The following is a 15,466-nucleotide window of genomic DNA, read 5'->3' as shown; positions in this document are numbered from 1 at the left end:
CACAGACACCACAGCCACCACAGACACCACAGACACCACGGCCAGAGACAGTGCTGCTGTCCTTCATTAGGGAATGCCTCTGGGAGACAAAGCAGCTGGCTAATACGTAATGACCCTGTCTATAATTGTGTTAACTTGAGCGTGTAGTCTCTACCAACGAGGGGATAGACAGGGTGAGGAACAGTGTGTGTGTGTGTGTGTGTGTGTGTGTGTGTGTGTAAAAAACACCAAACAAGACGAGTACAGTCGAGGGGATGGGATAGAAAGGGTGAGGAACTGTGTGTGTGTGTGTGTGTGTGTGTGTGTGTGTGTGTGTGTGCGTGTGTGCGTGCGTGTCTGTGTGTGTGTGTGTGTGTGTGTGCGTCTGTGTGTGCGTGTGTGCGTGCGTGTCTGTGTGTGTGAGTGTGTGTGTGTGTGTGTGTGTGTGTGTGTGTGTGTGTGTGTGTGTGTGTGTGTGTGTGTGTGTGTGCGTGCCTGTCTGTGTGTGTGTGTGTGTGTGTGTGTGTGTGTGTGTGTGTGTGTGTGTAAAGAACATCAATTGAGACAAGTCCAGTCGAGGGAATGGGGCCTCCTACCCTCTGCTCTCTGTCCCAGGCAGCTGGTCTGTTCTTCTACCCAAGGGTCTGCTGTCCCACGCACCTGCACACACAGTTCCTCACCCTGTCTATCCCATCCCCTCGACTGGACTCGTCTTGTTTGGTGTTCTTTACACACACACACACGCACGCAGGCACGCACGCACGCACGCACGCACGCACGCACGCACGCACACACACACACACACACACACACACACACACACACACACACACACACAGAGAGCTCTGAATCCTTTCCCTCCCTGCACCTACAGAATTCCTAACATGGAGCTAAGATAAAAGCACCTGCTCTAAACTTTGTGGTTTGTTGCCAAGCAGAATGTTGCCAAGAAGATCTCTCTCTCTTAAATTGAGTGCTTATCACATAATCAGAGCTCTCTCTCCCTGTCTCTCTCTCTCTCTCTCTCTCTCTCTCTCTCTCTCTTTCTCTCTCTCTCTCTCCCTCTCTCTCTCTCTCTCTCTGTGCTTCAGAGCTCTGCGAGATTTCTGGGATTTTCTGAAATAACACACACTCACTAAACCCTCCGTAAATAAGTCAGTTCTTAACATAAAGACTTAACATAAAGAGAAAATTATATAATTGCCTACCCCAATGTGTTCACTTTCAGTTTCCTGTGTAAACCGGAAGTGCCTTAAAAGGGTGTCATAGGTGATGTTTCGAAGGGTTAAAAAGGCCAGATCTTTTCAAAACTTCATATGTGTGATTAGGCAACCCCATGAACTGTAAGTCAGTAATTTCTCCCAACAGATGTCAAAGAAAAGCTCTCTCTCACACACACACACACACACACACACACACACACACACACACACACACACACACACACACACACACACACACACACACACACACACACACACACACACAGCAAGGATGGAGTGACAAAGTGCGGTGCTTAAAGACACACAGAGCCTGCAATGGCATTTCCATATTCTCTAGACCGTGCCGAGTTCAACGAGATGCCCCGCTTGACCGTAGCTCGCTCTAAGGCCCAAAATGAAGCCTACTTTTTTTCGCTGCACTCAGAGCGAGCTACTTGCTTGCTTTTGGGTGACAGTGAGAGAACCGTTAGGGTGAGAAGCACAATTCGACCTCAGGTACGATCCTGAGGTCCTCCCGATCTGTGCAAGCCTAACCTTGACCGTGTGGCATTAAGCCTTAACAGTAAAACAGGGTTTTTTGATCTCACGGATTACAATGACATCTCTCCCCATAGGAATACATTGCCTGCTCCTCTAAAGTCAACCTGAAGCCTATGTGGGTTATGAATGCCTTATGAACCTGTCTTCAATGACAGTCCATCAGGACACTATGAGGTCTACCTGTGTCGATTCTAAGCTTCCTGAAGCAACCGGAAGTGGTTAAAATCACCCTAAACATGTTTTTCAATACCCAAACAGCAGTTTGTGATAAATAGTGCATTCAACCCTGTGTAAATCGGTCAGTTCTTAACGTAAACACTTATAACTCAGGATTCTGTAAAGGCATACCCCAATCAGGATATGTGTTTACTTTCAGTTTCCTGTGTAAACCGGAAGTGCCTTAAAAGGGTGTCATAGGGGATGTTTCGAAGGGTTAAAAAGGTCAGATCTTTTCAAAACTTCATATGTGTGATTAGGCATTCCCATGAACTGTAATTCAGTAATTTCTCCCAACAGATGTCAAAGAAAAGCTCTCTCTCTCACACACACACACACACACACACACACACACACACACACACACACACACACACACACACACACACACACACACACACACACACACAGCAAGGATGGAGTGACAAAGTGCGGTGCTTAAAGACACACAGAGCCTGCAATGGCATTTCCATATTCTCTAGGCCTTGCCGAGTTCAACGAGATGCCCCGCTTGACCGTAGCTCGCTCTAAGGCCCAAAATGAAGCCTACTTTTTTTCGCTGCACTCAGAGCGAGCTACTTGCTTGCTTTTGGGTGACAGTGAGAGAACCGTTAGGGTGAGAAGCACAATTCGACCTCAGGTACGATCCTGAGGTCCTCCCGATCTGTGCAAGCCTAACCTTGACCGTGTGGCATTAAGCCTTAACAGTAAAACAGGGTTTTTTGATCTCACGGATTACAATGACATCTCTCCCCATAGGAATACATTGCCTGCTCCTCTAAAGTCAACCTGAAGCCTATGTGGGTTATGAATGCCTTATGAACCTGTCTTCAATGACAGTCCATCAGGATACTATGAGGTCTACCTGTGTCGATTCTAAGCTTCCTGAAGCAACCGGAAGTGGTGAAAATCACCCTAAACATGTTTTTCCATACCCAACCAGCAGTTTGTGATAAATAGTGCATTCAACCCTGTGTAAATCTGTCAGTTCTTAACGTAAACACTTATAACTCAGGATTCTGTAAAGGCATACCCCAATGAGGATATGTGTTTACTTATAGCTTCCTGTGCCAACCGGAAGTGCCATAATTGGTGTCACAGGAGCTGTTTCGAAGGGTTAAAAAAGTCTGATCTTTCTAAAACTTCATATGTGTGATTAGGCAACTCCCATGAACTGCAAATCAGTCATTTCTCCCATAAAATTTCAAAGAAAAACTAAATCACACACACACAGCTTGGAAGGAGGGACACATTGGGGTGCGTAGAGACAGACAGTGCCTGCAATAGTTACCTTTGTTCGAGCTAAAAAAGAACCGTCAGACCTAGAGTTCTGAAACTTTAGAAACCTGTTCTAGACCTCAGGTCGATAGTGCGTGGTGAGTTACTTGGCTCTAGAAGATTCTTGGACCGAGAAACAGCCTTGTACATTTGCAACGACTTCAATTCATTTTGACCATTACAAAAATGACGACATTTAGAAAAGTCTCAGAGATGCAAGACTTGGTGCATTGAAACCGGCTCGGCCCATAGAGAAGGACCCCAATGTTTCTGTCCGATAGCTCATTCAAGGACCCCGTAGCAAGGCATGGAAAAAAGTGGATTTTCAGCACCAATTAAGGTCTTGCTCGGGCACCGAAGAACCTATCGAGCCGAAACTCGGGATTCGGGGTTGCCTCACATAGGCCTACACATAATGTCAGAACTGGACTCGCAGCTAGAACATAACTATGTGTTTTACGTTTTTATTATGTTTTAAACTGAAGGCGCTATGAATTATGGGCCTGCTCTGAAATATGTGATAGTTGGCTTCTAAATGAGTTGGAAAAAGTGGGTTTGATGTCAATTGGTATCAGTTTGATGTCAGAATGACTTCTAATTGACTGATGGACACTGACTTGCTGGTTGACTTTTGTACATTTGCAATATGTTTAAACGGAGAGGGACCATCACCAAAATGGCATTCTGAAATCAACACTAACGAGCGATGGAGAGGAAACAGAATCACTGCCCAGCCATCCCGAGTTCATTGGGCCAGTCAATTTCGCATTCCTGCAGGATTTTTGAGCATGCCAAATTCGTCATGGTAAATGCCCATTGAAACATATTGCAAATGCACGTGCATTTGCAATATGATTCAACAGTGAAAAAAACATCACCAAATGGACATGATGAAATCAACACAACGAGCGACGGAAAGGAACAACTATCACTGCCCGGCCATCCTGTGTTCATCAGGCCAGTCAATTTTGCATTTGACATTTTTGAGCATGTCAAATTCGTGATGGTACATGGCAAATGGACATAACATCCTGATTTGGCATTTTCAAATCTTTCATATTGCATTTGGACATTTCTTATGGCATTTGGCCAAAAAAAGTGACTTTTGACTTCCTATGAAATCATATTGCAAATGGACAAAACATATGCCTTATGCACAAGTAAAAAAAATAAAAATATTATGATAATAAAATTGGACAAAAGTATATTCATACAGTTCTTACACATGATTAATTGACAAAAAATCGAGTCCAGAAAGTACTTTTTTAAGGGGGTGAAGTTTTTGAAATTTTTTTCACATTTTCGAATTTTGACTTCCTATGAAATCATATTGCAAATTGACAAAACATATGCCTTATGCACAAGTAAAAAAATAAAAAATAATAATAATGATAATAAAATATGACTAAAGTATGTTGATAGAGTTTTTATACATGTGTAATTGACCAAAAAATTGAAAATAATTTTGAAAAACGGTCCAGAAAGCACTTTTTTAAGGGGGTGATAAGTTTTTGAAAAAAAAATCACTTTTTCAAAATTTTACTTTTGGATGTTGACTTGTGTTACATTTGCAATATGAAAAACCACGGTGGAGTGCACTCGCCACCTGTTGGATTTTTAAAGTGTTACAACTGGCATTTGCCATATGGCATTTGCAATCAACTTTGAACGAAACGACGCCGAATTGAGTGGCATTGGACACCGTGTATATGGTTTGTCCAGTGCCATTGACTTCCCATTCATTTTTGTCCATTTCAGGGGGGTGTTCCCTTACAGTCTGACTTTTGCATGGCCCTCCCAGTCTGACTTTATTATGCATCAATCTAACCAGTCAACCTTCCCCTTATCCCCTGGGATCTAGTCAGTCAGTCAGTCAGTCAATCTGCTCTAGAATGACGATTCACCCTTTGCGCTCATTCTCATAAATGTGTTGTCAAGGTGATAGGAGTCAAGAGCCAATGGGGAGCAGTGTTGTTGTTTTTAACTACCACCTCAAAGCAAGGTGATAGAAAGGTCACCTGTTGATATAGAATGTCTTTTCAATGAGGTGATGCTTCTTACCCTGATTATAACATGTCTATAACAATACTACATACCTTTCCCCCAACCTCACCACTCTCCTCTCCATTACCCTCCTTCCCCTGTCTCCCGCTCCTCGTTATGCTAGCTACAGCACCTGTGCTTTGCTGGACTGTAGTGGATTCAGGCCAGCCTGTCTGTCGCGTGCGCGCGCGTGTGTGTGTGTGTGTGTGTGTGTGTGTGTGCGCGCGCGCCTGTGTGTGTCTGTAATCAGGCCAGTGCTTTATTTAAAGGTTCTACCGTGGGCTGCAGTCCTTTGGGATTCACAGCCTCACCGCACCTAGCCCTTATAGAGGTGACGACAGAGACCTTCTAAAACTCAATGACTAGTTGCACCACTTCAGCCCTTTTCTCTCTGCTAACAAAGAACCTGATGTACTGTAATCTGATCTGAGACTGGGATTGGCTTCGCAGTGTTTCTCTATTTTGTATTTCTCCACCCCAAAATGTCCCACATGTAGATTGAGATTCGTGTTCGTGTTCAATCAACAACAACAATAAAGGTTCAAGTGTTTAGTATAATAATAATATCACGGCCAGATCAGTTCTCATCCAGATGTAGATCTCATATATTGGACATTGGTTTCTCCACCATTACTTGCATAAACGGCTCAGCAGCACATACGTTTTAAAAAGTCTGTCATTCTCTCCCAAGCTCAGGATAAAAGCCTACTCAGACATAACTGTTACTGCAAAACCCTTTACTCAAGAGACGTCTGCACCATACCCGGCTTGAGAAAGCTGCCGTAAGGGACGAGTTCCGTCACTCTCTCGCTGAAAGGCTGAAGGAGACTGAGCTTCTTCTGAGCTGAAAGGCTGAGGGAGACTGAGCCTCTTCTGAGCTGAAAGGCTGAGGGAGACTGAGCCTCTTCTGAGCTGAAAGGCTGAGGGAGACTGAGCCTCTTCTGAGCTGAAAGGCTGAGGGAGACTGAGCCACTTCTGAGCTGAAAGGTTGAGGGAGACTGAGCTTCTTCTGAGCTGAAAGGCTGAGGGAGACTGAGCCTCTTCTGAGCTGAAAGGCTGAGGGAGACTGAGCCTCTTCTGAGCTGAAAGGCTGAGGGAGACTGAGTTTCTTCTGAGCTGGAAGGCTGAGGGAGACTGAGCTTCTTCTGAGCTGAAAGGCTGAGGGAGACTGAGCCTCTTCTGAGCTGAAAGGCTGAGGGAGACTGAGCCACTTCTGAGCTGAAAGGTTGAGGGAGACTGAGCTTCTTCTGAGCTGAAAGGCTGAGGGAGACTGAGCCTCTTCTGAGCTGAAAGGCTGAGGGAGACTGAGCCTCTTCTGAGCTGAAAGGCTGAGGGAGACTGAGTTTCTTCTGAGCTGGAAGGCTGAGGGAGACTGAGCTTCTTCTGAGCTGAAAGGCTGAGGGAGACTGAGCCTCTTCTGAGCTGAAAGGCTGAGGGAGACTGAGCCTCAGAGAGGACAGAGGACCTTGTGAACCAGAAGTGGACATCTATTAGCTCAGTGCTCAATCAGGCAGCGGCCCACTCCATTGGCTACAGAGGTTGGAAACATCAGGACTGGTTCCATGAGAACTCTGACACCATCACAACCTTCCTGGACAATATGAACAAAGTGCAGTGCTCAATCAGGGCTACTCTCAATCAGCCCCACATCTGCTACCCTACGTCAGCAATGGCGTGCATCGAGCAAGGAAGTGCAAACAACCATGCGCGCTCTGCAGAACGAATGGTGGACGAATAAGGCACAGGAAATCGACGTGCACAAATTTGAAAACTTACAACGGTCTAACTATTTTGAATGTCCCAAACCAGATCCTTACGAGGTTGGCTCTCCACTTTAAAACACTAGTCGATCAGCATTCTCCTACAGACCACTCCATCCTGGAAGAACTGCCTGTCTGAACGACCCATTCCAAAACCTCTGTGATGCTGCACAGACTGGTGAACAACATCACAGAGTCACGATGCGGCTTTAGAAAGAACAGGACTACAGTCCACATGATTTTCACGGCACAGTTTTGACATGGCAACTCCAGGAGATGTGTCGTGAACAACACCAGGACCTTTTCAAGGCCTTTGTCGACCTCTCCAAGGCATTCAACACTGTAAGCAGGCAACTACTATGGGGAAATATACTCAAATTTGGCTGTCCAGATAAATTTGTCAACATCCTTTGCCAGTTTGATGATGGGATGATGGCTTGGGTGGCCATAGAAGGGCAGGAGTCAGTGCCCTTTGGAGTAAGCATCGATGTGAAGCAGGGGTGTGTGCTGGCACCTGTCCACTTTAACATCTTCCTCCTATGTGTCACCCAGGTTCTCCACAAGGAGCTTGAGGACAGCAGCGGTGTTGCAGTGGACATCAGGCTGGATGGAAACCTATTCAACATCAGGAGGTTCCAAGCAACCAACAAGGCTTTGACGGAGCGGGTTCTTGAGCTGCAGTATGCTGATGACTGTGCTCTTGTGGTCCACACTCCGGAAGACCTTCAGTCCGTCCTTGCAGCGGCTGTGGGGGTCTATAGCAGGATGGGACTGTCTATCAACACCACCAAGACAGTAGTTGTCTGCCAATGGAGATCCATCCCTCCACACAGCATGCCATTGAACACAAATAACTGGCAATAGTCCCGTCCTTTAAATACCTGGGCAGCATTCTCTCGGAAGACTGCAGCATCGACCTCAAAATTCAAAATAGGATCAAGTAAGCATGACTATACTGAGGAGTCAGAGTGACTATACTGAGGAGTCAGAGTGACTATCCTGAGGAGTCAGAGTGACTATACTGAGGCATCAGCCTGACTATACTGAGGCATCAGCCTGACTATACTGAGGAGTCAGCCTGACTATACTGAGGAGTCAGCCTGACTATACTTAGGAGTCAGAGTGACTATACTGAGGAGTCAGAGTGACTATACTGAGGCGTCAGCCTGACTATACTGAGGAGTCAGAGTGACTATATTGAGGAGTCAGCCTGACTATACTGAGGAGTCAGCCTGACTATATTGAGTAGTCAGAGTGACTATACTGAGGCATCATAGTGACTATACTGAGGCATCAGCCTGACTATACTGAGGAGTCAGAGTGACTATACCGAGGCATCAGCCTGACTATACTAAGGAGTCAGAGTGACTATATTGAGGAGTCAGAGTGATTATACTGAGGCGTCAGAGTGACTATACTGATGCGTCAGAGTGACTATACTGAGGAGTCAGAGTGACTATACTGAGGCATCATAGTGACTATACTGAGGAGTCAGAGTGACTATACTGAGGAGTCAGAGTGACTATACTGAGGCGTCAGAGTGACTATACTGAGGGAGTTGGAGTTTAATAGAGAAATATACGTCTCCTCTGCTCTGTCTGTGTTTCAACGCATTGATGAAAACATGTGTAGGAGTAAATACTCTCTTATATAAAAACGGGTTCCAAACGGGTTCTTGGACTGTCCCCGTAAGAAAACCTTTTTGGTACCTGGAATCAAAAGAGTTCCACCTGGAACCAGATAAAGGTTATTCGAAAGGTTCAGCCGAAAATAACCCTTTTAGGTTCCTGAAAGCACCCCTGAGAGTGTCTGTGTGGGTGTGTGTACAGGGTCAGTGATTTTGCTCTGTTAAATGTGCTAATAGCATTTGAGGTTGTGTGCACGTGCATGTACGTGTCCTTCGCACGGTATTATTAACTCCCCTCGACTTTTTCCTGTTCTGTGTTACAAACATGAAGTTAACTTGGATTCAACTGAAACTGTACTGGCCTTCACACAATACACCATAACGTCAAAGTGGAATTATGTTTTTGAAAAGTGTTTAAAAAAATATATATGAAAAATTAAAGAAGCTCCAATTTCTTGAGTCAATAAGTGTTCAACCCCTTTGTTATGGCAGGCCTAAATAAGTTCAGGAGTAAAAATGTGCTGAACAGGTCACATTATATGGTGCATGGACTCAATCTGTGTGAAATAGTAGTGTTTAAAATGTTTTTTTATTTTTTATTAATACCTCATCTCTGTACCTGTACATCTCTGTATGAATACCTCATCTCTGTACCTGTACATCTCTGTATGAATACCTCATCTCTGTACCTGTACATCTCTGTACATCTCTGTATGAATACCTCATCTCTGTACCTGTACATCTCTGTATGAATACCTCATCTCTGTACCTGTACATCTCTGTATGAATACCTCATCTCTGTACCTGTACATCTCTGTATGAATACCTCATCTCTGTACCTGTACATCTCTGTACATCTCTGTATGAATACCTCATCTCTGTACCTGTACATCTCTGTATGAATACCTCATCTCTGTACCTGTACATCTCTGTATGAATACCTCATCTCTGTACCTGTACATCTCTGTACATCTCTGTATGAATACCTCATCTCTGTACCTGTACATCTCTGTATGAATACCTCATCTCTGTACCTGTACATCTCTGTACATCTCTGTATGAATACCTCATCTCTGTACCTGTACATCTCTGTACATCTCTGTATGAATACCTCATCTCTGTACCCCACATATACAATTATCTGTAAGGTCCCTCAGTCAAGCTGTGAATTCCAAACACAAAGAAAAGGGAGGTTTTCTAATGCCTCACAAAGAAGGGAATTGTCACACCCTGACCATAGTTTGCTTTGTATGTTTCTATGTTTTGTTTGGTCAGGGTGTGATCTGAGTGGGCATTCTATGTTGGATGTCTAGTTTGTCTGTTTCTGTGTTTGGGCCTGATATGGTTCTCAATCAGAGGCAGGTGCTAGTCGTTGTCTCTGATTGGGAACCATATTTAGGTAGCCTGGGTTTCACTGTTGGTTGGTGGGTGTTTGTTTCCGTGTCTGTGTTTGTCGCCACACGGTACTGTTTTGTTCACGGTTATTGTTTTTAGTGTTCAGTTTGTGTCTTTAAAATAAACATCATGAACACTTACCACACCGCATCTTGGTCCGATCCTTTCTCCTCTTCAGACGAAGAGGAGGAAATCTGCCATTACAGAAACGTACAATAAAATAAAAACCAGACATTCGATATCCCTTTAAGCATGGTGACGTTACTAATTACACTTTGGATGGTGGCTACAAAGATACAGGAGTCCTTGTCGCACCCTGACCCGAGAGAGCCTTTTTATGTCTCTATTTTGGTTAGGTTAGGGTGTGATTTGGGGTGGGCATTCTATGTTTTGTTTTCTATGTTTCTTTATTTCTATGTTTTGGCCGGGTATGGTTCTCAATCAGGGACAGCTGTCTATCCTTGTTTCTGATTGGGAATCATACTTAGGTAGCCCTTTTTCCCTCTTTCAGTGTGGGTAGTTGTCTTGTGTTATTCGTACTTAGCCCTCGTAAACTTCACGGTTGTTTCGTTGGTGACATTTTAAATAGAAGGAAAATGTACACTCACCACGCTGCACTTTGGTCCACTTCTTTCGATCACCGTGACAGTCCTTCCTAACTCAGTTACCAGAGTGAAAGGAAACCGCTCAGGGATTTCACCATGAGGCCAATGGTGACTTTAAAACAGCTACAGAGTTTAATGGCTGTGATAGGAGAAAACTGAGGATGGATCTACAACATTGTAGTTACTCCACAATACTAACCTAAATGACAGAGTGGAAAGAAGGAAGTACAGAACAAAAATATTCCAAAACATGCATCCTGTTGGCAACAAGGCTCTCAAGTAATACTGCAAAAAAAAGGTGGCAAAGCAATTCACTTTTTGTCCTGAGTACAAAGAGTTGTGTCAGGGGCAAACCCAATACAACACATTACTAAGTACCACTCTTGTAAGAGGTGTGTAACTGGCTGCAGGGAAGTCAGGCGCAGGAGAGCAGAACTGGGTAATAACCGGAGCAGTTTAAATGAGGCAAAACCAACGGCACCCAGAACAACAAAATATGGGTTGAAATAACCCGTCGCAAACCAGTCTGAAGTGCACAATACACTTTACAACAAACAATTCCACACACAGACATGGGGGGGAACAGAGGGTTAAATACACGTCACGTAATGAGGGAATGTAAACCAGGTGTGTGGGAAAACAAGACAAAACAAATGGAAAATTAAAGGTGGTTCGGCGATGGCTAGAAGACCGGTGACGTCGACCTCCGAACGTCGCCCGAACAAGGAGAGGAACTGACTTCGGCGGAAGTCGTGACCACTCTTCATATTTTCAAGCATGGTGATGGCTACATCATGTTATGGGTATGCTTGTCTTCAGGACTAGGGTGTTTTTTTAATGAAAATAAACAGAATAGAGTTTAGCACAGGCAAAATTATAGAGGAAACCCTGGTTCAGTCTGCTTTCCACCAGACACTGGGAGACCAATTCACCTTTCAGCAGGACAATAACCTAAAAGACCAGGCCAAATATACACTGGAGTTGCTTACCAAGACAACACTGAATGTTCCTGAGTGGCCTAGTTACAGTTTTGACTTTAAGTCAGCTTGAAAATGGCTGTCTAGCAATGATCAACAACCAACTTGACATAGCTTGAAAAATGTTATGTAAATTAACTGGAACTCAACAAAATGTGGAATCAGTCTTGAATACTTTCTGAAGACACTGTAGGCATAAATGTGTGCGTGCGCGCGCGTGTGTGTGTGTGTGCGTGTGTGTGTGCGTGCGTGTGCGTGCGTGTGTGTGTGTGTGTGTGTGCGCATCTGTGAGCGTGTGTGTGTGTGTGTGTGTGTGTGTGTGTGTGTGTGTGTGTGTGTGTGTGTGTGTGTGTGTGTGAGCGTGTGTGTGTGTGCGTGTGTGTGTGAGCGTGTGTGTGTGTGTGTGTGTGTGTGTGTGTGTGTGTGTGTGTGTGTGTGTGTGAGCATGTGTGTGAGCATGTGTGTAAGTGATGACCCCTTCCTCCCTGCAGGCTATCTGCGTGATGTTGGCAGCTCTGTGACTCACTGGCTCCTCATTGATATTGGACCCTCCAGAAGACAGGGAAGGCGTGATGACACACCAGGTCTGTTAAATAAACAACAACACAAAGGACCTTAACAACCACAGAGAGATGCCCGCCAGACACTATGCAGAGGGGGAGGGAGGGAGCGAGGAGGCAGTGTTAGGGATGGAAGAATGGAGGGAGGAAAGGAGGGAAAGAGGGAGGGAGGGAGGGAGGGAGGGAGGGAGGGAGGGAGAAAGGCGTTGAGGGAGGGAGGGATGTGTAAGGGAGGAAGAGAGAAAGGGGGGAGGGATTTGTAAGGGAGGGAGGGAGGGAGGGAGGGAGGGAGGGAGGGAGGGAGGGAGGGAGGGAGGGAGGGAGGGAAAACCAACTTGTCTGTAATGACGCGCGCTTCAAAGAACTCCGGCAGGATGATGTGATAATGGAGATTGATTGGCTCTTTAGAAGGGGTGTGTGTATGTGTGTGTGTTGCTAGTGTGTGTATGTGTGTGTGTTGCTAGTGTGTGTATGTGTGTGTGTTGCTAGTGTGTGTACACTACCGGTCAAACGTTTTAGAACACCTACCCATTCAAGGGTTTTTCTTTATTTTTTACTATTTTCAACATTGTAGAATAATAGTGAAGACAGCAAAACTATGAAATAACACATATGGAATCACGTAGTAACCAAAAAAGTGTTATACAAATCAAAATATATTTTAAATATGAGATTCTTCAAGTAGCCACCCTTTGCCTTGATGACAGCTTTGTGCACCCTTGGCATTATCTTGACCAGCTTCACCTGGAATGCTTTTCCAACGGTCTTGAAGGAGCTCCCACATATGCTGAGCACTTGTTGGCTACTTTTCCTTCACTCTGCAGTCCAACCCAACACTGAGGTGTTTAATATTTGCGTATCAGGCCAATACACACTGAGGTGTTTAATGTCTGTGTATCAGACTTAAACACACTGATGTGGATAAATTAGAAATCATTGACTTCGTGCTTTTCACAATATTTTCTCCCTGCAAGTCTTTACATTGATCCAATCAACAGTTGAACTAATGGTCCTACCTAATCACCAGCTATCACAACCCCTCCATCGGTGTTGGACTTCAGACTTGAAGGATGACCTTCTGATATGAACGATGCATGATCAGATATCAGTATTAGTTGGATGGCAGTGGTCATATTACAATATAATAACTGCCCTTAGCAGGTACTGTGTTTAGTTGTCCATCCTGCTAGCGGAGTGGACTATTTCCATAGATAGGTTTTACTCAGCATGCTGAGGCTACTTAGCATACACAGGCTAGGCTACTTAGCATGCTAAGGCCACTTAGCATACACAGGCTAGGCTACTTAGCATGCTGAGGCTACTTAGCATACACAGGCTAGGCTACTTAGCATGCTGAGGCTACTTAGCATACACGGGCTAGGCTACTTAGCATGCTGGGGCTACTTAGCATACACAGGCTAGGCTACTTAGCATGCTGAGGCTACTTAGCATACACAGGTTAGGCTACTTAGCAAGCTGAGGCTACTTAACTTACACGGGCTAGACTACTTATCATGCTGAGTCTAAGCTACTTAGCATACACAGGCTAAGCTACTTTACATGCTGCTAGGATACTTTGCATGCTGTGTTTTGTTTGCCTTTCCATTATCTATCCTGTTTGTGTAGGGAGACATCCTCCTACACACCAAAAACAAATGGTATATAGAGTAAGCACAGCATAACCCTTTTTGGTGATATATGGAACCTTTTTTTAAGGTTCTATCATGTTCATAAGGTTCTAAAGGGAACCTGTATGGTTCTATAAAGTGCGCTTTCCAAAATATACAGTGGGGTAAAAAAGTATTTAGTCAGCCACCAATTGTGCAAGTTCTCCCACTTAAAAAGATGAGAGAGGCCTGTAATTTTCATCATAGGTACACTTCAACTATGACAGACAAAATGAGAAGAAAAAAATCCAGAAAATCACATTGTAGGATTTTTTTATGAATTTATGACACCAGAAACAAAATTGTAGACCTGCACCAGGCTGGGAAGACTGAATCTGCAATAGGTAAGCAGCTTGGTTTGAAGAAATCATCAAAAAAATCTTTGGAGGGAGTTGAAAGTCCGTGTTTCCCAGCAACAGCCCCAAAACATCACTGCTCTAGAGGAGATCTGAGAGATGTTTCTTTATAGAACCTTTATGGAGAATGGTTCTATAAATAACCATTAAAAAAAGGGTTCCACTATCTGGCTATATAGAACATTTTATTATGGTTCTTTATAGAACCTGTATGGAGAAGGGTTCTATAAAGTTCATTGTATCAACCATACAGGTTTTTTTTTATTCTGGTATAATAACCATGTTATATTGTTCAAATTCCCTAGGTTTTATTATTGTGTTTATTAACATGTTGAACCAGATATCCTAGCTCTGGAACGGCTGGGGGTCCCTGAGGAGAGAATTAAGTATTATTATTAGTAGTAGTATTATTATTAACTACTGATTGACACAGGGCCAAACGTCAGTCTTTCACAAGACACCATTCCTGATCATAGTCACAACATGTAATAGCATAACACAACAGATAAGATCAACCGGGAAGGACACTCACTCACGGTTGCACAAAAAGGGCTGTGAACAAAATATTCTAATGAGCTGCAGCCCCGACATTGTAATTATCACTAAAACACAATTTTTTGAACTGCTAAGAACCAATTGAAGGGCTCTAATGGTTCTAATGGTTCTAATGGTTCTTTGGGTCAGTATGGTTCCATATAGAACCCTAACCCTTCTAAAAGAACACTTGAGGAACCTTACTTTATTTTGTAGATTACTGTACACAAGAAAATATCGTTACCATAGATACACACAGTTCAATGCAATGCTCTGCCACAAACTTCACCGGGAATAGAGGAGAGGAGAGGAGAGGAGAGGAGAGGAGAGGAGAGGAGAGGATGAGGAGAGGAGAGGAGAGGAGGGAGAGGAGAGGAGAGGAGAGGAGAGGAGAGGAGAGGAGAGGAGAGGAGAGGAGAGGAGAGGAGAGAGGAGAGGAGAGGAGAGGAGAGGAGAGGAGAGGGGAGAGGAGAGGAGAGGAGAGGAGAGAGGAGAGGAGAGGAGAGGAGAGGAGAGGAGAGAGGAGAGGAGAGGAGAGGAGAGGAGAGGAGAAGAGAGGAGAGGTACCATCCCACAGTGTTATCATAGAGCTGTGAGCCAAACAGTCACCCAGCTCAGCTTAGCTCATTCATCTGGACCCACCCACAGACAAGATGCTGGCTCTGACTGTTCCCATAGCGTATGGGTGGGGGATGGTGCTTGGAGG

This window comes from Oncorhynchus mykiss, chromosome 10 (genome assembly GCF_013265735.2).
Source record: "Oncorhynchus mykiss isolate Arlee chromosome 10, USDA_OmykA_1.1, whole genome shotgun sequence".
Lineage (NCBI taxonomy): Eukaryota > Metazoa > Chordata > Actinopteri > Salmoniformes > Salmonidae > Oncorhynchus > Oncorhynchus mykiss.
The sequence above is the reverse complement of the archived record's forward strand: the minus strand, read 5'-3'. Positions refer to the sequence as shown.